This window comes from Rhinoderma darwinii, chromosome 4 (genome assembly GCF_050947455.1).
Source record: "Rhinoderma darwinii isolate aRhiDar2 chromosome 4, aRhiDar2.hap1, whole genome shotgun sequence".
Taxonomy (NCBI): Eukaryota; Metazoa; Chordata; class Amphibia; order Anura; family Rhinodermatidae; genus Rhinoderma; species Rhinoderma darwinii.
Window position 1 is genome coordinate 254,502,998 of NC_134690.1, and position 23,167 is coordinate 254,526,164.

A 23,167-nucleotide genomic window follows, 5' to 3' on the forward strand; every position below is an offset into this window, starting at 1 on the left:
TTTCACAGTAGATAAAGGAGAAAAAGCACCCCAACATTTGTACTGCAAACTCTACTGAGCACGGCAATACCTCATATGTGAAAATTAAAATGTTCCACTAGAACACCGTTCTTACCCCAAATGTTTCATTTTCACAAGGGTAATAGGAGAAAAAGCAAACACAATTTGTTAAGCAATTTATCCTGAACACAGAAATACCCCCTATGTGGTCATAAACTGCTGTATGGGCAAACGGCGGGGCTCAGAAGGGAAGAAGCACCATTTGGCTTTTGAGCACAGCTTTTGCTGGAATATTTTTCGGGCACCATGTTTTGTTTGCAGAGCCCATGAGGTACCAGTACAGTAGAAACCCCAAATAAGTGACCCGCTTTGGAAACTACACCTCTCAAGCCATTTATTTGGGGGTGCAGTGAGCATTTGGACCCCAGAGGAGTTTTCCAGAATTAGATGCAAAGCATTATAGATTGCACATTTTTCACAACTATTCCATTTCAGAGCCCAATATGTTGTGCCCAGCTTGTGTTATTAGACACTCCACCCATAATTTGTTATGCAGGTTCTCCTGGGTATGGGAATACTCCACATGTTGCCATTATCTGCTGCCTAGGCACACAGCAGTGCTGAGAAGGGAAGGAGAGCTATTTGGCTTTTGGAGCACAGATTTTGCTGAAATGGTTTTCGGGTGCCATGTCGGATTTACAGAGCCATTGAGGTACCAGTTTTTTTTGGCAACACAATGGGACTCAAAAGAAAAGGAATACCCTGTGACTTTCACAACATAGTTTGAATGACTTATAGGCCCCACTCCACACTTACAGAGGATTTGAGTTAACAGAACAATGTAACAACCCCAGAAGTGACCCCATTTTGAAAACTACACCCTGAAAGTATTTATTTAGTGGTATAGTGATTATGTTGATCCTGGCGTTTGTTTTTAGCTGGAATCACGGGAGTGCATAAAACTGAAGAAATTCCTTGGGGTTTTATGGGCCTACTTAGATGAATTTCAGACACAATTTGTTTGCAGATTTTCTGTAGTAACGGATCAGAAAACACTGTCCTTCAGCATTCAACTAGAGGTATAATAAATTATTTAGTATTTATTTTTTAGGTACAATTCCAATTTATAAATGGGCAATAATGTAATGGAAATAGTGGTGAAATTGTCTGTTTGTCTTAATGGAAAGGCCAAAAAAGGTTAAAAAAAAAAACCTTAGATAAATAATAAAATGTATCATTTAGTGACCCTGGCTTATCAGGACAAGTGTCACACTTTCCGTTTTTATAACAGACACAACAGTTTTTGTAGGGTCATCTCTTTTTTTCAGTGGGGGGCACTTCACTTAGGAAGTGCTGATCCTGATACAATTCTGCTGGCCTCACAGTTATGGGATGTATTTGCAGCCTCTTCTGCTCGGTCTTTTTTTTTTTTAATTTATTTTAATTTGGAGTTCAAAGCATATGAATAGACATAAATCAACACATCATATGTCAGAAATGACAGAGTAACATTTTCATAGGTAACATACAAATGATGATATTGAAAAAATAAAGACTTGTTCTGGACTCCAGTTTCCATTTTTCTTGTGACAGTATGATATTATGAGTCAACAATAAATACAAAACAACCCCAAAATAACATTGTCGCCTCGGTGTCATTGTCTCCACTATGTACCCTGCTATAGACCTAGATTGCCCTGGAGATTTTGCATACTGTACCATGATATAGATTGAAATGTGCGCATTGAAGTGGTTATATCAGCTGAAAAACAGTGTTTTTCAATAAATGTTCGCAATGTTTTAAAGAAATTCTGTGTGGATTTGTCATTCTAACTCAATTTTATCATACACGTGTCATGAACAAATACACAGTAAACAGTGAGGTCCCTGTTCTCCCCAAACCTCTGTCCCTACCTACTTGTACGACCCGACCTAAACGACGGCGCACAACTCGGCGGCGTTCCCAATACTGGTACAAGTGAAACTGACAAACAGATAAGACAGAGACAGTACGTAATAACAAAGGGTCACCTGGGAAGTACACGGAGGGAGAGGCAGGGCAATTGCGCCCGGACTTGCGGAGTCAGGCAGACAGGGTAAAACCGGGAGAGTGCAGAAAAACAAAAGTCAGAAGGCAAAGAAAAGTCAGGAGTCCAGCCGAGGTTAGGTCACAAGAAGTCAAAAAGCAAGTTGCTCATGGGAGTCTGAAACAAGGGAAAGCACCAGGCAAGGCAACTCTAAATACAGACAAAGGCCAACTATCCCAGGCTGAACTAAATAAGGATAGGGCAGGAGCTCAGGAATATCAGCCAGACTTTGATTGGCCTGACACTCCTGAGCTCCTATTGGCTGCAGACTGCCTCAGTCTGCCATGCCGGGCGATGCCCGAGCGAATAACTCTTGATGTCCTGGAGACCGAGGGAGACACAGGCAGAGAGTTCGTGACAACACGAGTATTGTTTTGAGAGTGCTAATCACTTCAGAAATCTCAGGGACAAAGTTCTAGAGCCAGTGTATGAGCTGCACTGGAGTAATGAGGGAACCCGGAGGGGAGAAGAGGTGACTTATGTGACTTTTTATTGCCTATGTGGGGGGTATGGATGGCGTATGGCCATGGTAGTTGCATGACAATTGTGGCGCATTTTACTTTTCTTACTTTCCTTACTATTAAGACTGGCGTATGAAATGCCAGTCTTGTTCAATTGCCTCCATAGTGTATAGAGCACCTTGGAAAACTCCATTTGAGGGGCCAGACTAAAAGAATGGACCCTTGTAGCTCCATTTTATTAACTATGGAAATTTGCCCAGAGTTTCACTTTGATTTTAAATGATGAGAATACTAAAATTGCTTTTCCTTTTCACCTTTTTTCATGATGCGTTTTGGGTTAACATACAAATAGGTTAGTAAAGTCCTTTAATTAAAAATGTCTAAGCTCCAAGAATGTACAAAAGCTGATGAATAGTGAATTACTGGCATTATCAGGGTTACATAGTCTTTGTAAAATTGCTATTCAAATTAGATTCTTGTGGTATTACTTTATTGAATTAGAACCAGTTAATTGTTTTAGGCTGAGCACATAGCTCATTTAGTATTCTGCTTATTGACCTGGCTGGATGAAGCCTGTCATCTGCTAAATATTTATTTATCTCAAAACTCAATGGGTCTATATTTTATATATGTACTTTCTATTTAACCCCTTGGTGACATGTCACGTACATGTATGTGACAGCCACCAAGTGGAAGGATGGCGCAGGCTCACGGGCGGAGTGAACTCCGTTCTGAGCGGGTGTTGGCTGTGTGTTACAGATTATTCCTATTTCGCCTGTATAACCCATTATATGTCATGGTTACTAGCAATCGTGGCATCTAAGCCGTTTGAATGAGGTAGGAGGCTCCATCCAGTGACTCAACGCCACCCGTGACACGATCGCGGGGGGCCTACTGAAGGCCCTCAGGTCTGCCATCTTTATGCTCCTATTAAGCCTTGTCTCCTGATGAAGCAAATGCGAAACACATTTTATGTTATCGCAGCAGAAACCTTCTTATTATTTTCATAGGTAAATACTTTGTTTTTTTGTATCTTTATTGATGTTTGTACCTACAATATTTGTACTTCATGAGGTTATTATCAGCTATTGCTGAGCCTTACTAGGAATATTTAGTTGCTTTAAGCTACACTCACACGACAGGGAAAAATGGACATGTGACGATCGTTTTTTTTAACGGACGTCACATGTAGGTTTTCAGAGGAGTGTTATTTTCTAACAGCTGGTGAATACTGGCCATCAAAAAATAGGACATGTCCTATTTTTTGCAGTTTTTACGGCCAGACAGCCCCCATAGAACACAATGGATCCGTTTTCACAGCCATTTTTCATGAATCAATCCCTGTGAAGTCTGTTAAAAACTGATCCTTATCCTCTTAAGAAGACTACCCGGGCACAGTGCGACTTTTTATATATGGACAGTTATTTCAGGGCTTGCAACTGTGTAGTCCCCGGCCAGAGCTATCCATACATAGACAGTGATGTCAGGAGCTCCTTCAGGAGTGGAATAACCAGCCAGAGCTTTGGCGATACTTTGGCCGGGGGTTCCGCTCCTGGAGAAGTCCCTGGCGTCACTATCCATATATGGGAGGTAACATCAGGGACTCTTCCTAGAGCGGAATCCCAGGCCAGAGTATTGCCAACGCTCTGGCCGGGGATTCCGCTCCTGGAGGAGCCCCTGGCGTCAGAATTTTAAAAACGTAAGGGTGCAAGCCGACAGGACTGGATCCAACCATCCTCAATGAATGCTAAAAGGAGAACCAGGCAGCACATCCAAAGAAAAAATTAACTTTTTATTCTACCGGGCTGAGCAGGAAACTATCAGCTCCCTTTTCCGCCACTCACAAGGCTACAGGCTACGTTAGGCTTGCAGCCTACAAGACACTGGCACAGGATCCCTGCACAGACCAACGCAATGATGTCACTGCATCGTGCCAGCCTACTCATGGGTCCCGCCTCGACGTTTCATATTCTTCAGGATTGAGGAGGCAGTGAGAGTCTGAAACTACATTTATCGTGGGAATAGGGCTAGGTGAGAATAAGGGCTTATTTAGACGAACATGATATACGTCCGTGCAATGCGCGTGGTTTTCACGCGCCTCGCACGGACTCATGTTAGTCTAGGGGGCCGTGCGGACTGGACCATGAGTTTAACGCAGCGTGTGTTTTTATTTGGGGGCACTGTCCACAAGGGGGGCTGAGTGGCACTGCCTACATAGGGCACTGTGGTATTATCTACAAGGGGGGTGTGGTACTACAAGTGGGGTGTAGAACAATCTACATAGGAGTGTGTGACACTATCTACAAGTGGGGTGTGTGGCGCTATCTATGGCAGGTGTGGCACTATCTGCAAGGAGTAGTGTGTGGCACTATCTGCAAGGAGTAGTGTGTGGCACTATTTACAGGGGGTTATGTGTGGCACTGTCTACAGGGAGCTGTGTGTGGCACTATCTACAAGGTGAGGGTGTCTGACACTGTCTACAGGGATCTGTGTATGACTTTGTCTACAGGGAGCACTGTATGTGGCACTATCTACAGGGGCACTGCATGTGGCACTGTCTACTCTTTGGCACATTGTTTGGCTCTATCTACAGGGGTCACTGTGTGTGGCACTTTCTACAGGGGGCACTATGCGTCGCGCTGTTTACAGAGGGCACTGTTTTTGGCACTGTATACAGGGGGCACTGTGTGTGGCATTGTCTACAGGGGGCACATCTATAATGAGCGCTGTCCACAGGGGCACTATCTGTGACACTATATACAAGGTGAAGGAATATGGCACTTATTTTTATAAGAAGGGTGTGTGGCATTTTTTTTTTTTACAAGGCGGGCTGTGCATTATCTACAAGGGGGTGGGTGGCACTGTCTACAGGGGTCTGTGTGTGGCACCATGCTGGGGGTGTGACCCTATATACAGGGGCACCGTCTGGGACAACATACAGAGGGGTGTGCTACTATATACAGGGGGTACTGTGTGGGGGTCTTTCTACAGGTGTAATTGATAGAGCCCCCAGACATAACTTTGCTTGGGGCCCCAGAAATGCAAAATTTGCCCCTGAGGGTATGTTCACACAGCTTATTTTCAAGCTGATTTTGGAGAAGAAAATCCTTGGTTTGCGCTCCAAAGTACACTTTAAATAAGTCTGCAGTTACCCTCTTGATTTCAATGAAAAATAAACTGTGCTGTTCACATGAGACGTATTTTTACTCTGCTGAATTAAAAAAAACACCTCGTAAAAAGAAGCCTCATAAAAATAAGTAGCATGTCACTTCTTGAGGTGTTTTTGGAGCTGATTTTCCATTGACACTATGAAAAACGCCACAAAAAAAGCCTCAAAATAAGCTTCAAATTTGAGGACGCTTAATTTTCATTAATTTAAGGTTAAAAAATGCCTTGAAATCAGAGGTTGTTTTTCCTTGAAAACAGCTCTGTAATTTTCAGCCACTTCTTTTTGTACGTGTGAATATACCCTCATTTTTTCACTGCTCTAATTTTGGAGGTTCAGGCTGGTAGAGTTGTTGCAACATGATAACACAGATACAGGTCGGGGCAGGAAACAATCCCAAGGTAGAGTCAGGAAACAGTATGGGTTAAATTTAAAATAGCAAACGACAAACAAATGGTAAGTATCCCTAAAAACTTATTTGAGAATCGAACAAACATCATAGGTCGGTTCTTTAAAGATGTAGCAGAGCTCACACTAATGCCGCTATGAAAAGGTTGGCAATGGTGAGACAAGGAGAGGGATTTCGGCTGCACTGGTATGGGTAGCAACATCCTGTTATATTCTACTTATTTAATAGTTTAATATACTACTGCACTTAGTGTTAGTATTTATAAAGAAAGACAGGGCCACAAAGTGGATAAAGTTGGGCCAAGTGTCTGGATGCTTGACACAGTAGGGTAACCTGCAAGTCTATTTTGGATGCTGCACACTTTACAATCACAAGTATAGCAAGAACCAGTAAGTGCAAATAGAGCCAGGAAGAATGAAGACAAGTTGCGTCCTAATATGAGCTCTGTATGGCAGTATTATTTGTATACCGCAATGTAAATTCTTTTGAAGACTGCATGGTAGTAATATTTCTGCATTTATGGAGGTATAAGCCCCTTTACACTAATTAAGGTCCGCAATTACGGACCCATTCACTTCTATTGACCGCTGTAGAAGTGTACCGCAAAAGATAGAACATGTCCGTTCTTTTGCTTGTTACGGGCCGTACTCCCATACTTTGTATGGGAGCACATGCCGAAAATGCGGGCAGCTGTCCGTGGCCGGAGGCGGCCGGCCGTGCCCGCAATCACAGCCAGTGATTATGGGCACAGCCGTTCACATGAGGCGTTACTTGGTGTTATATAACATCAGTTGGTAGTATTATATGGACAATGAATAGTGGTTTTATTTAAGCACTGTTAATTAAAGAGGCTCTGTCACCAGATTTTCAAACCCCTATCTCCTATTGCAGCAGATCGGCGCTGCAATGTAGATAACAGTAACGTTTTTTTTCCACAAACGAGCATTTTTGGCCAAGTTATAACCATTTTTATATTTATGCAAATGAGCCTTTCTTAAGTACAACTGGTCGTGTTTTAAGTTATGTCCAAGTGGGCGTGTATTGTGTGTGTACATCTGGGCGTTTTTACTTGTTTTACTAGCTGGGCGTTGTGAATGGAAGTGTATGATGCTGACGAATCCGCATCATCCACTTCTATTCACAACGCCCAGCTTCTGGCAGTGCACAGACACACAGCGAGTCCTAGCGACATTACGATCATGTGACGCTGTGTGTCTGAACTGCCAGAAGCTGGGTGGTAACGAAGAGAAGTGGATGATGCTGATTCGTCAGCATCATACACTTCTATTCACAACGCCCAGCTAGTAAAACAAATAAAAACGCCCAGATGTAACGAACACAATACACGCCCAGTTGGATATAACTTTAAACACGCCCAGTTGTACTTAAGAAAGGCTCATTTGCATAAATATAAAAATGGTCATAACTTGGCCAAAAATCTGGTGACAGAGCCTCTTTAAGTGTTGTATGGCAGTATTTTTTGAGCAAGATATGGCTGGCAGTATTATTCAAGCATTGTATTATAACATTACATTGACAATTTATGGCAGTGTTATTTGGAAAGTGTATGACAGTATTATTTGAACAGTGTATGACAGCCGTATATGTGCAATGTATGGTGTTATTTTTGCACACATAATAACACCATACATTGCACAAAAAATTGCACATAGCAGTTCTTTATGGTGGTATTATTTAGGCACTGGAAGGCAATACTATTTGAGAAATATATGGCAGCATTAATTAGTCACTGTAAAGTATTTTAAACTATACACTTCAGAATGACCACCTAATGTGTTCAGTAGCTGCTTCTAGCACTGATTAATAGCAGGAATTATTTATCCGACTGCGTACAAGAGGATACGAGCATTGCAAATAAGCTACTGGGAATGTGTGTCCAACGGCTCTCAGTGGTGGATCATTATTAGAGTGTTCGAACTGCACATGACCGCACGGGCCCACTTATGCCAGGTGTCGTCGCTAGCACCAGAGCCACATTCACTTGTTTCTCTATAAAGCGACAGCCACATTCACTTGTATCTGCATCCTCAGTACACAGATACAAATGATTACTATAGGCTGCAGGACACGTTCGGCAGCCTTCAGCCTATAAGGTGCTGAGAAGACAACCTGCGCAAGCTGGCGTGATGACATCACTTCATCACGATAGTCTGCGTATGCATCCCGCCCGGAGGATGTGTAGTGCTCTGTCCATCACGGAAATGGGGCAAGGTAAGTAAAATATATATTTTTTTGGGGGGGGGAGGGCTCCGTGTGGCACTATATACAAGAGGGGGAAGCGCTGTGTGGCAATATATACAAGGGGAGGGGGAGCGATGTGTGGCACTATATACAAGGGGAGGAGGAGCGCTGTGTGGCACTATATACAAGGGAAGGGGGATGTGTGACACTATATACAAGGGGAGTGGGAGCTGTGTGACCATATATAAAAGGGGGAGCGCTGTGTGACACTATATACAAGGGGGAGTGCTGTGTGACACTATATACAAGGGGGAGGAGCGCTTTGTGACACTATATACAAGGGGGGAGTGCTGTGTGGCACTATATGCAAGGAGGAGCGCTGTTTGACACTATATACAAGGGGGGAGTGCTGTGTGGCACTATATACAAGGGGGAGCGCTGTGTGCCACTATATACAAGGGGGAGGAGCGCTTTGTGACACTATATACAAGGGGGGAGTGCTGTGTGGCACTATATGCAAGGAGGAGCGCTGTTTGACACTATATACAAGGGGGGAGTGCTGTGTGGCATTATATACAAGGGGGAGTGCTGTGTGACACTATATACAAGGGGGAGGAGCGCTTTGTGACACTATATACAAGGGGGGAGTGCTGTGTGGCACTATATGCAAGGAGGAGCGCTGTTTGACACTATATACAAGGGGGGAGTGCTGTGTGGCACTATATACAAGGGGGAGCGCTGTGTGGCACTATATACAAGGGAGGAGTGTTTTGTACAACTATATACAAGGGGGAGCGCTGTACAGCACTATATCCAAGAGGGAGCGCTGTGTGGCACTATATCCAAGAGGGAGCGCTGTGTGGCACTATATACAAGGGGGAGCGCTGTGTGGCACTATATACAAGGGGGAAGCCCTGTGTGACACTATATACAAGGGGGGAGCATTGTGTGGCACTATACACAAGGGGGGGCTCTTTGTGGCACTATATACAATGGGGGAGCGTTATGTGGCACTATATACAAAGGGGGAGCGCTGTGTGGCACTATATACAAGGGGTGAGCACTGTGTGGCACTATATACAAGGGGGAGAGCACTGTGTGATACAGTATACAAGGGGGAGCGCTGTGTGGCCCTATATACAGGGGGCTCTGAGTTGCATTATATAGAAGGGGGAGTGCTGTGTGGCACTATATACAAGGGGGAGCATTATGTGGCAGTATATACAAGGGGGGAGCACTGTGTGGCACTATATACATTGGTGAGCGCTTTCTGACAAGACATCTTGTCAGGAGGCTGTGTCCCTGCACAGTGTGATACTGTCAGTATCTAGGGACACAGCCCTGTGACAAGGGGATATTCGTTAATGCTTGCACAAAAAGGTAGTGTTAACAATAGTTATGGCGCGGCATGGCTTCGGTGGAGAAGGGGGTCCAAGTTTGGGTAACAGCCCAGGGCCTATAGTCTACTTAATCCGCCACTGACGGCACTGCACACATTAGGTGGACGTTCTGAGAAGGAATTCAAGGAACACCATGGGACGCTTTGACAAGTAACATTTGAATCTAGACATTGGACCTTTTTTTTTGAACTGATTTCAATTAAAAAATTTTATGTTTCTGAGATCTAACAGAGAAATGTAATATTTAATCGCGGGACAACTCCTTTAACCCCTTAATGACCAGGTTTATTTTGGCTTTAGTGACTAAGCAATCTTTTTCAGTTTTTAACTGTCGAATTCCAAGAGTGATAACTTTATTATTTTACCATTGACATAGCCGTATGAGGCCTTTTTTTTTTTCCAGAGTGAGTTGTATTTTTCAATAGCACCCTTTTTGCGTACATATAACGATCGACTTTTACTAACTTCGTTTTTTTGTGTTTTTTTTTTTGGGAGTGGGGGGGTTGATTGAAAAAAACAACTATCCCTGCATTGGTGTTTTCATTTTCAGTTAGGAAGCTCAGCATGCGGCGTAAATAACATGTAAAACACAATATAGTAAAGTCTTTTTTTTAAGTTTTACTACTTTTACACACTAAAAAACAATTTAAACAAAACATTTTTTTTTTTGGGAAACAGCATTCCAAGAGCCATAACAGTTTTGGTTTTTTTTCCGTCGATATGGCCATATGTGTGCTTGTTTTTTTTGCAGGACAAGATTTTGTTTTCATTGGTATCATTTTGGGGTACATGGGACTTATTGATTAACGTTTAGCATTTTTTTGTGGGATAATGGGAAAATAAGCAACTCTGACATTACTTTTATTGTACGGTGTTCACCATGTTGTTTAAATAACATATTAACTTTATTGTCCAGGTGCTCAGGTCCTTTCAGATCATGGGGTTCCATATATGTGTATTTTTTTAAACTTTTACAAAATAAAACCACTTTTTATAGGAAAAATGCCTTTGTTTTATTTTTTTACTATGCACTTTATTTTATTTTTTAATACATTTTCCTAATACATATAACAATTTCATAAGTCCCACTAGGGGACTTTAGAATGGGATCTTCTGATCACTTTTATAATGCTTTAGTATACTGAGTATACCAAAGCATTACTGCCTATCAGCGTAAAACTGACAGTCTACAGTATTAGGCTGGGTTCACACGACCTATTTTCAGGCGTAAACGAGGCGTATTATGCCTCGTTTTACGCCTGAAAATAGGGCTACAATACGTCGGCAAACATCTGCCCATTCATTTGAATGGGTTTGCCGACATATTGTGCAGACGACCTGTCATTTACGCGTCGTCGTTTGACAGCTGTCAAACGACAACGCGTAAATTGACTGCCTCGGCAAAGAAGTGCAGAAGGGCACTTCTTTGCCACGTAATTTGAGCCGTTCTTCATTGAACTCAATGAAGAGCAGCTCAAGATATACGAGCGTCACAGACGCCTCGTATATTACGAGGAGGAGCATTTACGGCTGAAACGACGCAGCTGTTTTCTTCTGAAAACAGGCTGTCATTTCAGCCGTAAATGACAGCTAGCGTGTGAACATACCCTAAGAATGTGCTCCTGGCACGGCCAAATAGGCATACAGTCTAATAACTTAAGGCATTTCAGGGGTGAAATGGCCAGGATCGTTTTTTTTTTCCATTCCTGGTTGTTACAGCATTAAGTGGCATTAGCATTTTTATTGGCACTAAAGTTCGTGAAATTAAGCCACAAATAGCATAACAGTGTATTCTGCTATTCTACCAAAATGTGCCCCCAGAATTGCCAAAGATGCTCCCCTGTCTTCATAAGTACTAATATGACTATATTTGCAACCTTTAACCCCTTCCCGACATCCGTATATAGACAGCGCTGTCGGGCAGGGGTTCCCGTAAAGCGCAGAACCATTACGTCGCGGTAATGGTGTGGGCTCAGAAGCAGAGCACGCACCATTACCAGTGGGTGTCTTCTGTATAGTACAGCTGACATCCTGCTGTAATGGCCAGGACCGGAGCTAGTCTCCGATCCGGCCGATTAACCCCTCAGATGCTGCGCTCAATAGAGAGCGACGCAGCCCAGCGACATAATTTCTGGGTTGCCAATTCTTGTTATGGCAACCGGAGGCCTATAATGGCCTCTGGCTTTGCCTTGTATGGAAGCCTATGAGAACATGCCTGCAGCGGATCCTCATAGGCTTGCTATCTGTGAATCACTGACAGCTCTAATACACTGCACTATGTATGTAGTGCAGTGTATTTGTAAAGAGATCGGAGGTGCAGGCCTTCAAGTCCCCTATTGGGACAAATAAAAAAAGTTAATAAAAAGGTTGTATAGAAAAGATAATAATAAAAGTTTCAAGTTAAAAAAATCACAAATTTCACATAATAAGTCTTTTATTATTGGAGAAAAAAATAAATATATATATATACGTATTGCCACAACCCAAAGTATAAAACTGTTATGAAATTAATCCCGCATGGTGAACGCCGTACAAAGAAAAAAAAGAAAAACAACTCCAGAATCTCTGTTTTTAGGTCACATCTCCTTGCAAAAAATGGAATAAAAAGTGATTTAAAAAGTTACATTTACCCGAAAAAATTACCAATAAAAATATCAGCCCGCGAAAAATAAAAAAGTCATGGGTCTTTGAATATGGCGACACCGAAAACAAATGATTTAAAAATAAAACAAAAACATTTTATTGTGCAAAAGCTGCAATACATGAATAAAACGACATAAATTTGGTATAGCCATAATCGTATCGACCCACAGAATAAAGTTAACTTGTAACTTATGGTGCATGGCGAATGTAAAAAAAAACAAAACATTAAAAAAACATTTCAGAATAGCTTGTTTTTGGTCATTTCCTCTTCCAAAAAGATTTTTAAAAAAGTGATCAAAAAGTCGTATGTGTCCCAAAATGATACCAATAAAATCCACAACCCATCTTGCAAAAAAATAAGACCTCACACTGCTCCATCAACCGAAAAATAAATAAGTTATGGTACTAGTAATGTGGAGATGAAAAAACATCCCAATGTGCAAGCCGGAGGTGAACATTACTTCAGTTTCAGGGCCCTAGTATTTAGGGACTGGGAAGGGAAGGGACATAGCACATCTGCTGGAAACAAGGGCGCCCGTATTATATCAGGGCAAACCTTTCCCAGCAAAATTTCCCAAACTACAAAGGAGGAAAATTCCCAAAAGGTGCAGAGTGTTACAAAAGCGGATAAGAAAGAATACCGTTTATCAGTGCGATACCGGCCTGTGCATAACAGATTGCTTCACAGCGTACCACACATCTATGGATAGTTTTATTATTTACCCCATTATTAGACCACCTTATTGTGTCCTGAATGTATGCCGCATAGATTACATATGCGATCAGCAGTTGGAGCAGGCGGTCAGTGTGGTTAGGTGACTCAGGTTAGGTGACTGGATTGGTACGCTCCCGGTCCGGCACCGACCCTATTTAGAACGCCGCTGCAATACCTCCTGCCTCCTCCTAACGATGAGTTACGTCATGCAGAGCGGAGAGTGGTAGTGGTAGGCTACCGCTACTACTCTACGCTCTGGCGGCAGTGTGGCACTAAGTACAAGGGGAGGGCGGTTCAGTGGCACTAAGTACAAGGGGATACGGGATTCAGTGGCACTAAGCACAAGGGGGAGGGGGGTTCAGTGGCACTAAGTACATGTGGGGAATGGGGGATGTGTGGCACTAAGTACAAGGTGGAGGGGGGTTGTATGGCACTAAGTACAAGGGGGGGTTGTGTGACACCAAGAACAAGGGGGAGGGGGTAGTGGGGCACTAAGTACAAGGGGAAGGGGGGGTTGTGTGGCACTAATTACAAGGGGAGGGGGTTGTGTAGCACTATGTACAAGGGGGAGGGTGTTGTGTGGCAGTGAGTACAAGGGGGGCATTGTGGCATTAAGTACAAGGGGGTGTGGCATTAAAATACAAGGGCTGGTCTAGCACTAAGTACAAGGGGGGGGCTGTGCACAATATCTACAAGAGGAGGCTGTGTGTGGCACTATCTAAAGGGGGCTGTGTGTGGCGCTATCTACAAGGGGGCTGTGTATGGAGCTATCTACATGTGGGCTGTGTGTGGCGCTATCTACAGGTTGGGCTGGGTGCCGCGCCATCTACAGGCAAGCACTGTGTGGAGCTATCTACAAGGGGTGTGTGTGGCACTATCTACAGAGGGCTGTGTGTGGTGCTATCTACATGGGGGGCTGTGTGTGGCGCTATCTACAGGGAGGCTGTGTGTGGCTCTATCTACAGGGACAGCTGTGTGTGGCGCTATCTACAAGTTGTGCTATGTGTTCTTGCCTAGCCTTGGACGTATTCGGTGTGTTATGCACCCTTTTACTGTATTTCATTAGATTATATTACTTTATACACACAAAACAATACAAGAATTATTGTTATTTGCTTTAGATGCTATGTACAGTTTATAAATGAACTCCTTATACATTAAATTTGTTTAATGGAAAAGGCTTGTTAGCATTCTAAAATAACAATGTCATGAATTCATTGTCTACATTAGGTGTCTTTGTTATCTCTGCATTTCTTTTTGTCCCAGTGGCACCATTCTAGAACACCACAATATAAATTATTAATAAATGGTTTTCAGAGCTGATTAAAAATTGATAGAACATAAAAAGGTCATTAAAAAAGAAATATGGTAATTAGGTCCTAAAGAGTTTGGTAAATGGATTTACCAATAAAAGTAATAATTCTTACTCCTGTTTGTTAGCATAGAGTACTCATGGGACCCTAGACTATGAGTCTAATGAAAACGCATCTTTTTCATCAATAAGGTCAAACTGTGCAGTACAAATATAAAGTTACAAAAAAGTCAGCTAATCCATAAAAAGGAAGAATAATAAAATGTGAAATAATATTTAAGGTATAGACACAGTTATGACTTGTATCATTAGAAACACATAATAAAATGGCCCTAATATCAATTACCAAATTTTTTGGGCTATAAGACGCACCTGACCATAAGACGCACCCAGGTTTTAGACAACAGAAAATAGGAAAAAAAATATTTCTTAAAGAATAATTTATTGTGTTTCACTACATACATGAGAGCCAATTTTTTTTTATATTGTTTTCATCGATTGAGCAGTGTTAGGGCTTATTTTTTGCGGGACGAGCTGTAATTTAGTTGGTACCATTTTTTGGTACATACGATTTTTTGGATCACTTTTTATTTTTTTATTTCATTTTTTAAGCGCTAAGGTGATCAAAAAACTATTTTGATGTTTTACATTTTTAAACTCACCGTGCGAGTTAAATAATTGTATATTGTAATAGATGGGACTTTTATGGACGTAGTGATACCAAATTATTTTAGTTTTTACATTATGCTTGGGAAAAAAGTTTTTGTTTTTCTTCACACTCCTGAAAATGTATCTAACATTTTTTTTTTTACACATTTTATTAGTTCCCTAGGGGGCTTGAACCAGCGGCCACTTGGTTAAATGTGGAGTTACTGAAACAGCGTAACTCGCTGAGCTACGCTGTTTCCCTAATGCCCATAGTAGTGAATGGCAGTTACAGAAGCAGCGTAGCATGCGAGCTATGCTGTTTCCGTAACTACTGTTCAGTTCTATGGGAGTTACGGAAACAGCGTAGCTCAGCAAGTTACCCTGTTTCAGTAATTCCACATGTAATCAAGTGGCGTGGGAGAGCACAGAAAGCTGGAACAGGGTTTGGGGGCCCCGTTCTAGAGATAGGTGTGGGTACAAGAGGTGGGACCTGCATCTATCTGACATTTATGACATATCCATAGAAAAACCCCTATAAAGTCTGTGGTCGCTATTGACCGCGGCATTTAACTAGTTAAAGGGGTTTGCCATAAAACACATGTATCCCCTATCCACAGGATAGGGGCCACATGTGAGATCTCTGGGGGTCCGACCGCTGGGACCCCCAGCGATAAGGAGAACAGGGGACCGTAAGTCACCCAAAGCGCTACATGAGAAACCTGAACTTCCGGGTTCTGTGTCCGGCTTATCTGTTCCGCAGCTCCATACAGATTAATGAAGAGCTGCTCGCTCATGCACAAAAGAATTCCATTGATCTCTATGAAGCTGCCGGACACAGAACGCGGAAGTCACAGCTTCTCATGCAGCGCTCTTGGTAACTTTCGGTCTCCGTTCTCCTTATCGATCACACATGTATCCCCTATCCTGTGGATAAGGGATACATGTATTTTATGGCACAAGCCCTTTAAACTGCCAGGAACAGCGAAATTGCCAGAAGCGGACACCTGCAGTGTATGGAGCGGGCTCCATACATCACCCCCCCCCCGCCCGCTCCATGATGTGCCGGAACGTCATGGGTCGGGAAGGGGTTAAGTAATGAAGCGGTCATGGCGCCCGGTGATGTCGGGTCCCTTGACTGCGGACTATTAGACGCAGGGACTTTTTAGCAAGATTTATTCTTGCTAAAAACTGCCTCTTATAGTCCGAAAAAAACGGTACTTACTATAATATTTTTTTTATTGGAATCCCTCTTATCAGTTGCAAGATTTGAAAATACAGCTTCAGGGTAAGTAAAAATTTGTGTTATAACTTGAAGCTCCTGGGCCCCAATACAAAATCTGTAACGGGGCTTCAAGATACTGTGCATCATTTACAATACTAGTTTCTTCTTATGTGGCAGAGAAGCTTTTGGGCCCGGTAGCAACTGCTACTGCGGCACCCTTTATAGCAGAAGTACACACTTGTGAAGCACTTTGATTGATTGTCAGGAGAAGGTTTGATAATCAGATTTTTTCTTTTTTTTTCTGTACAACATTAAACATTAAAAAATATCATTAAACAATTATGGACAGACAACAATTTTTATGGACAAATTGGAAAACCAAAATGAATAATAAAGATTAAGTCACATACACTGTTCAGCCTTAGCATTGAAACTACTGATGAAGTGAATAACATTAATTATCTCATTAGAATGGCTCCTGTCAAGAGGCTGGACGGCAGCGCGGAGGGCTTAAGGGGAAGCCTCCATGACTGCTATAGGAGGGAAGGGGTTAATTAATTTGGGCAGGAAGGGGGTTAGTGCAGGGGAGGACAAGGAGGAGTTGGGGAGGGGAGGAGTTAGGGGTCGGATAACTGTTCTTCCCGCTGTTTTCCGCATTGAGCCGGAAGCAGCGGGAGGAACAACAAGCTAAGTAATAAGCTCCCACTGCCCCTGCTCTTACCTGTCAAATGTCGACCGCCGATAGGATGCTGGAGCAGCTGCGTTGCTCAGCTGTGTTTGATGGTCCAGGGTGACTGGAGGAGACTGTTGCGGTGCGGGCCAGGATGCCGCAGGCTGGCCCCTCTTCACGCCGAGCCCGGTGCTCTGTGTCCGCTGCTGGGCCAGACATGCTCCCCTCCCCCGGCCCCCTCTCTATTTCCGGTGACATGGCGGCGGGAGGGGAGTCAGTGAATGATGCTCCTGCTATGATAAAGCAGCGTGCATCGTCGGGAGCGGCGGTTGCTCATGCACGGCGTTATCGCCCACCAGAGCGGCTTAATCTGGAGGTGGTCCCACGGGTCCGGCGTCGCAGGGGGAGTCCTTCTAAGGACGCTGCAGGCCAGGCAGCTGAGATGGTCGTCTCCTCCCAGCTCCTGCGTCCTGGCAGGAATCCTTAGCCGGGACGGGGCTCGGCGGTCCACAGGGAGTCACAGGCCGGGCTCCCAGTCACGCCACCTCCTTCAGATGCCGTTTCCAGGGAGCTGTCCACGGCCGCCCCGCATGGTGATGTTCCGGCCAGGGGGCTGGCTTCCTCGAGGTCTTCACTGAGGACGCCAAGATCATCAGCGGCGGTGAGGCAACAGGTCCGGTCGGAAGTCTGGGTCCCTTCTGTCGGGGCGGCAGGTCGCCGGCCCATCTGTCAGCATGCCGGAGTCCCTGTGTCGTAGATGGTGCGATTGTCAGTCGTCAGCGAGAGAGGACTTGGAAGATGGCGAGTTGGACGTGTCTCAGCGTGGTCAGGATTTTCCGGCTGGCGGGAACACAGCGCCTGGGCAGCCTGGTGAGTATGTAACTCCTTCTTTGCCGTATCCAGCAATTTTTATGTCGGGTGTCGTGGGTGGTCAGCGAGTGCGGATGTATCGGCCGTCGGTAGTGGCGCTGTCGGGCGCGACGGTTTAACGGATATAGTGGGTTGTTTGCTGGAGTTAGTCGGGCGCTTAGATAGGACAACGGTGCCAGTAGTCCCGGCAGGGTCCCCGGTTGTAGTCTGGGAAGGTTTTTGTGAAGTTGGGGGGACGATACAGTCGCGTCCCATTGTCGGGGAAGTTTTGGAGGCGTCCAGGGAGGCGGTTGCGGTGTCTGTTCAAACCGAGGGGCAGAAGGATGGGGATAGAATTAGTCTTGATGATCGTGCTCGTGGCGAGGTTTACGTTTGTTTCGAGGGTCCTTTATGGGCCCACCTTAAACAGGAGCTACGCAAGCGGATTTGGAAAGATGAGTATGTGGAAATTTTTTCTCTTCTCCCGCTTGCAAAGTTCAATTTGGATAAGGGCAAGCGGGACGAGAGTTAGAAGGAGGAAGAGGAACGTTGGCGGTATAGGCTTATCCAGCAGACATTGGTCAATTGGTTGCAAGCTTTTGCAATTTTGGCTAGTGTGATCGGGGAAAAGACGCCTGAAAATTGCTCGGCGTTATTTTGCTATTTAGATGCCATCGGTGAAGTTCATATGGCGTATGGTGGTCAGGCGTGGTTGCATTACGACGAGCAGTTTCGCCAGCAGAAGGCGGTTCGGCTGGCGATTCAGTGGGATCAAAAGGATATTGCGCTTTGGCTGAGGGTGACGGCTCCAGTTAAGCAGTTCTTTCCCGGGAGCGTCGGGCACTGAGGTCAGTCTAGCCAGGCCGGGCAGGGCTCTGGGTCAAAACTTGGGTTTTGCTGGCAATTCAATGATGGCCAGTGTAAGTTCGGGGCTACCTGTAAATCTAAGCACGTGTGTTCGGAATGCAACGGATCCTCGCACGGGGCTGCAAAATGTATGCGGAAGGTAAGCGGTCGGGTAATCAGTCCATCTCAACTAGTCAAGGGGGTGTCGCCGGTGAGGGTGGAAAAGATGGCCCCGTATCTAAATGAATACCCAGATAGGATTGCGACCAAGTTAATTTATGAGGGGTTTTATTTTGGTTTTGTTATTCCCCCTCCTCCTCATGAGGTTCCGGTTACATCTTAAGTCGGCTTATCTGCACTCCGAGGTAGTTTCGTCAAAACTTTTTAAAGAAGTTTTGTTAGGTCGCAGGGTGGGCCCTTTCTTGGATCCGCCGATAGAGAATTTAATTGTATCCCCCTTGGGAATAGTGCCAAAGCGCGAGCACCAAAAATTTCGTTTGATTCAGCATTTGTCTTTTCCCAGGGGGTCGTCGGTGAATGACGGGATTGATCATGATTTATGCTCGGTAGTTTACACATCCTTTGACAAAGCAGTGGTGTTAGTTTGGAAGGCGGGGCCTGGCGCATTGTTAGCAAAAACTGATATCGAGGCGGCTTTTCGATTGCTGCCAGTTCATCCCGAGAGTCAACGGCTGTTGGGATGTTTCTGGAATGGTGGGTTTTATGTCGATCGTTGCCTTCCTATGGAGTGCTTCCTTTCTTGCGCATATTTCGAGCCGTTTACTAGCTTTGTGGAATGGGCAACGAAGGGCGTTGCCGGGGTTGATTCTTTGATACATTACCTCGACGATTTTTTGTGTGTCGGCCACAGTGGTTCACCTATTTGTGGTAATTTATTGTATTCATTGCAAAAAGTTGCGAGGGAATTTGAGATTCCACTAGCGCCTGAAAAAACTGAGGGCCCTGTCTCTAATATCTGTTTTTTAGGGATTGAGATTGATTCGGTTGCTATGGAGTGTAGGCTTCCTGAGGATAAGTTAACGGCATTGCATCAGGAGGTGCGGTGGGCCTATCGGTTAAAGAAAATCACTTTGCGCGATCTGCAGTCTCTGCTGGGGAAGCTGAACTTTGCATGTCGGATTATGCCAATGGGTAGAGTTTTTAGTAGGCGATTGGCAGCAGCGACAGCGGGGGTACATGCGCCACATCATTTTGTGAGGATCGGGGTGGAGCATAGGGCCAATCTCCAGGTATGGGACGATTTCCTCGGTCAACATAATGGTAGATCTCTATGGATGTCCCCAGTACAGGATACGAGCGAGCTGGACCTTTTTACTGACGTGGCAGGGTCAGGCGGTTTTGGCGCGTACGAAGGAGGTCAATGGTGTGCGGGGAGTTGGCCGTCTAGCTGGGTTGTCAGTGGGCTTACGCGCAATCTGGCCCTGCTCGAGCTGTTCCCTATCGTGGTTGTGGTAACCATTTTGGAGGATAGGCTCAGGGATAAAAAGGTTCATTTCCACTGTGATAACATGGGGGTGGTGTTTGCAATTAATAACATATCGGCATCTTCTCCACCTGTGGTTCAGTTGTTGCGACACTTAGTACTGGTTTGCTTGTCCTTAAATATGTGGGTGGTTGCAGTGCATGTGCCGCGGGTTCACAATTGTATCGCTGATGCTCTTTCTCGCTCGCAGTGGGATCGATTCCGTCAATTGGCACCGGGAGCGGATCTGCTCGGTTTGTCTTGTCCGGAACATCTCTGAGATCTGGTTTCGGTTCCGCGGAACGGTTGATTCAAAGGTCGTTGGCGAGTGCGACGTGGAGTGCTTATTTTGCTTGTTGGAGGCAGTGGGAGGAGTGGGTAAGAGGTTTGGGTAACATCAGCACGGATCAAGACAGGTTGGTGGCATTATTTTATTGGTTGGGGGACGCTTGGGAGGCGGGGTTTTCCCTGGCTATGGTTAATCGTTCCGTCTCTGCCTTGGCTTTTGGTTTTAAATTGCGGGGTTTACGGGATGTGTCCAAGGATTTTTTGGTAGGGCAAGCTTTGAAGGGTTTGCGTCGAGGCAGGGCTGAAGCAGATCAGAGGTGACCTGTGTCTTTTGCTCTCCTCTGTTCTTTGGGCACATCGGTGGTGTCTGTTTGTAATTCGCCTTTTGAGGTTAAGCTGTTTCGTTTAGCTTTTTCTCTAGCGTTCTTTGGAGCACTTCGAATTGGTGAGTTGGTTTCTCCTAGTACAGCGCAGGCAGGGGGATTGAGACAGGAAGATGTGGGTCTGTATGGGGACAGACTCGAATTGTTTCTGCGGCGGTCCAAGATGGATCAATTGGGACGGGGGAAGCTCTTAGTGTTGTTTGCCCTCCCAGGGTCGGCGATGTGTCCAGTTGATTGTATGCTTGCTTTCAAGCCACGGGTAGGGGGGCCTGAGTTGCCATTGCTCCGTCATGAAAATGGATAGTTTTTGTCTAGATATCAATTTTGTGCGGTATTTAAAAAATGCTTAGCTGAGGTCGGAGTCGGTTATGGTTCTTACTCTTCTCACTCGTTTCGGATCGGTGCGGCGACTGAGGCTGGGCGTTGGGGGCTTGATGATGAGGCCATGTGTCACATTGGACATTGGGAGTCCAACAGGTTTCGTACTTACGTTCGCCCTCATTTGTTATAAGATTAGTATTGTTATTTGCTTGTTTGGAGGTGGGTTGTGCTGTTGTGGTCGTGGTGTATCGGCTTACGTGTGTGCGTGCATGTCCTTTTTTCATTTCAGATCAGCACCCTTGCTTGGTATGGCTGTTAGGACACTTTTATGTGCATAGGGGGGCCCTGTGGGCGGATGTCAGCCCCGATGGCCGTCAGCTACGCATTCCGCGGCAGGAAGCGGTTTTCCATTGGCTGGGATTCAGAGGTATGTTATGGAGCCGGGTATTGAATGAGTTTCAGAAATACTCTCAGTTAGATAGGGTTCCGGAGGTCCTGGTATTACACGTGGGTGGGAATGATTTGGGGGTGCGCCCCTTTTGGGAGTTGGTGCGGGATATCAAACACCATATGTTGTGTTTATGGGCATCTCATCCATGTCTAGTCATTGTTTGGTCTGACATAGTACTGAGGAGGTATTGGCGGTTGGCAAGGTCAGTGGAGAGGGTTAACAATGCCCGCATTAAAGTGCACTGGGCGGTGTCATGTTTCGTGGCCAAGAACGAGGGCATTTGTGTGCGTCACAGGGATTTGGAGTCAGGAGAAGGTCATTATTGGAGGAGTGATGGCGTGCATCTGACCGAGGTTGGGATGGATTTGTGGAGCCTGGTCCTAGCAGAAGGAATTGAAAGGGTGGTGGTGGTTTGGAGGGACTCACAGGCTTAAGGTGGTCAAGGCCTGTTTCGCTGTGTCGGGGGGAGTCCTTGAGGTTGGTCAGTACGAACTGGTGGGGGGGTCGCATCGGGGGTATGCGTCCCCAAAAAAGGTATATTATTTGGAAGACTTCATAGGGTGTTATCCCTTTGAAGTGGTCTTCTGGTAGTTGGAGCCTTCTGCAGAGGTGAGCGGTGCCTCCGAGCCGGTTTACGGCTGGAGGTAAATAGTTGGTGGTGGTTTGAAGATGGCTAACTCAAGGTAAAAAAAATGGGAAAATGGCTTCAAGGAATTCCCCTGCTCTGATTAGTGTTAATGTTGTTGTTATTACTGATACTGACCCATGTTGGGTCATGAGAATTATAGGAGGAATTCTCTGATTGAATTCCTAAGTACGTATCCGAATGTTTCGGATTAAATTGCATTTTTCTATCCAATGTAAATTAATAAACGGCTGCTGTGGCCATTTCACATCCAACCTCGGTTGTCACGTGTCTTTCTTTGGTGGGTGGGTGAGAAAAAGGGGAATAAACGGTTCAACAGCACATGACTCTACATGACCCTACAAAGGCCTTTCTTGAGATAATTGTCTAATTATCTATGATAAAAGGTGATGCCTTTATACATCCAATTACACATAAATCCTTTAATATCAATTCCTTCTATACGTGCAAGAGTGACTTTGTGATCTAAGTGCTACAATGTCCATGTAACTTGATTTACGTGGGTGAAACGACGACGGAATGTCGCATTAGACTGAATAATCACAAGTCGAGTATACGCACTAAGAAGGTGGAGTTACCGGTAGCAAAACATTTTTTAAAGGCAGGACATCAAGTCCAACATCTTAAATTTACTATCATTGATAGGGTACACCGACCAAAACGAGGTGGTAATAGGGAGTTAATCTTGAAGCAACGTGAACTTCAGTGGATAACTAAACTCAATTCTTTATATCCACATGGCTTAAATGTAGACTATCCACTGAATGTTTATAAATAATATCTGGATCAACATATCTCTACTTCAATTATAACCATCTGATATTATATTAATCTTTGACAATCTACGCTCTTCGTGATCTTCTCTCCCGGGATCCTGTTGATATCGTGGGATGGAAGTTGAAATATTTTTTATGTGTAAACCCTGTATGAGTCTATACAGTTTTGTATAAGGGAATAACTTCCTT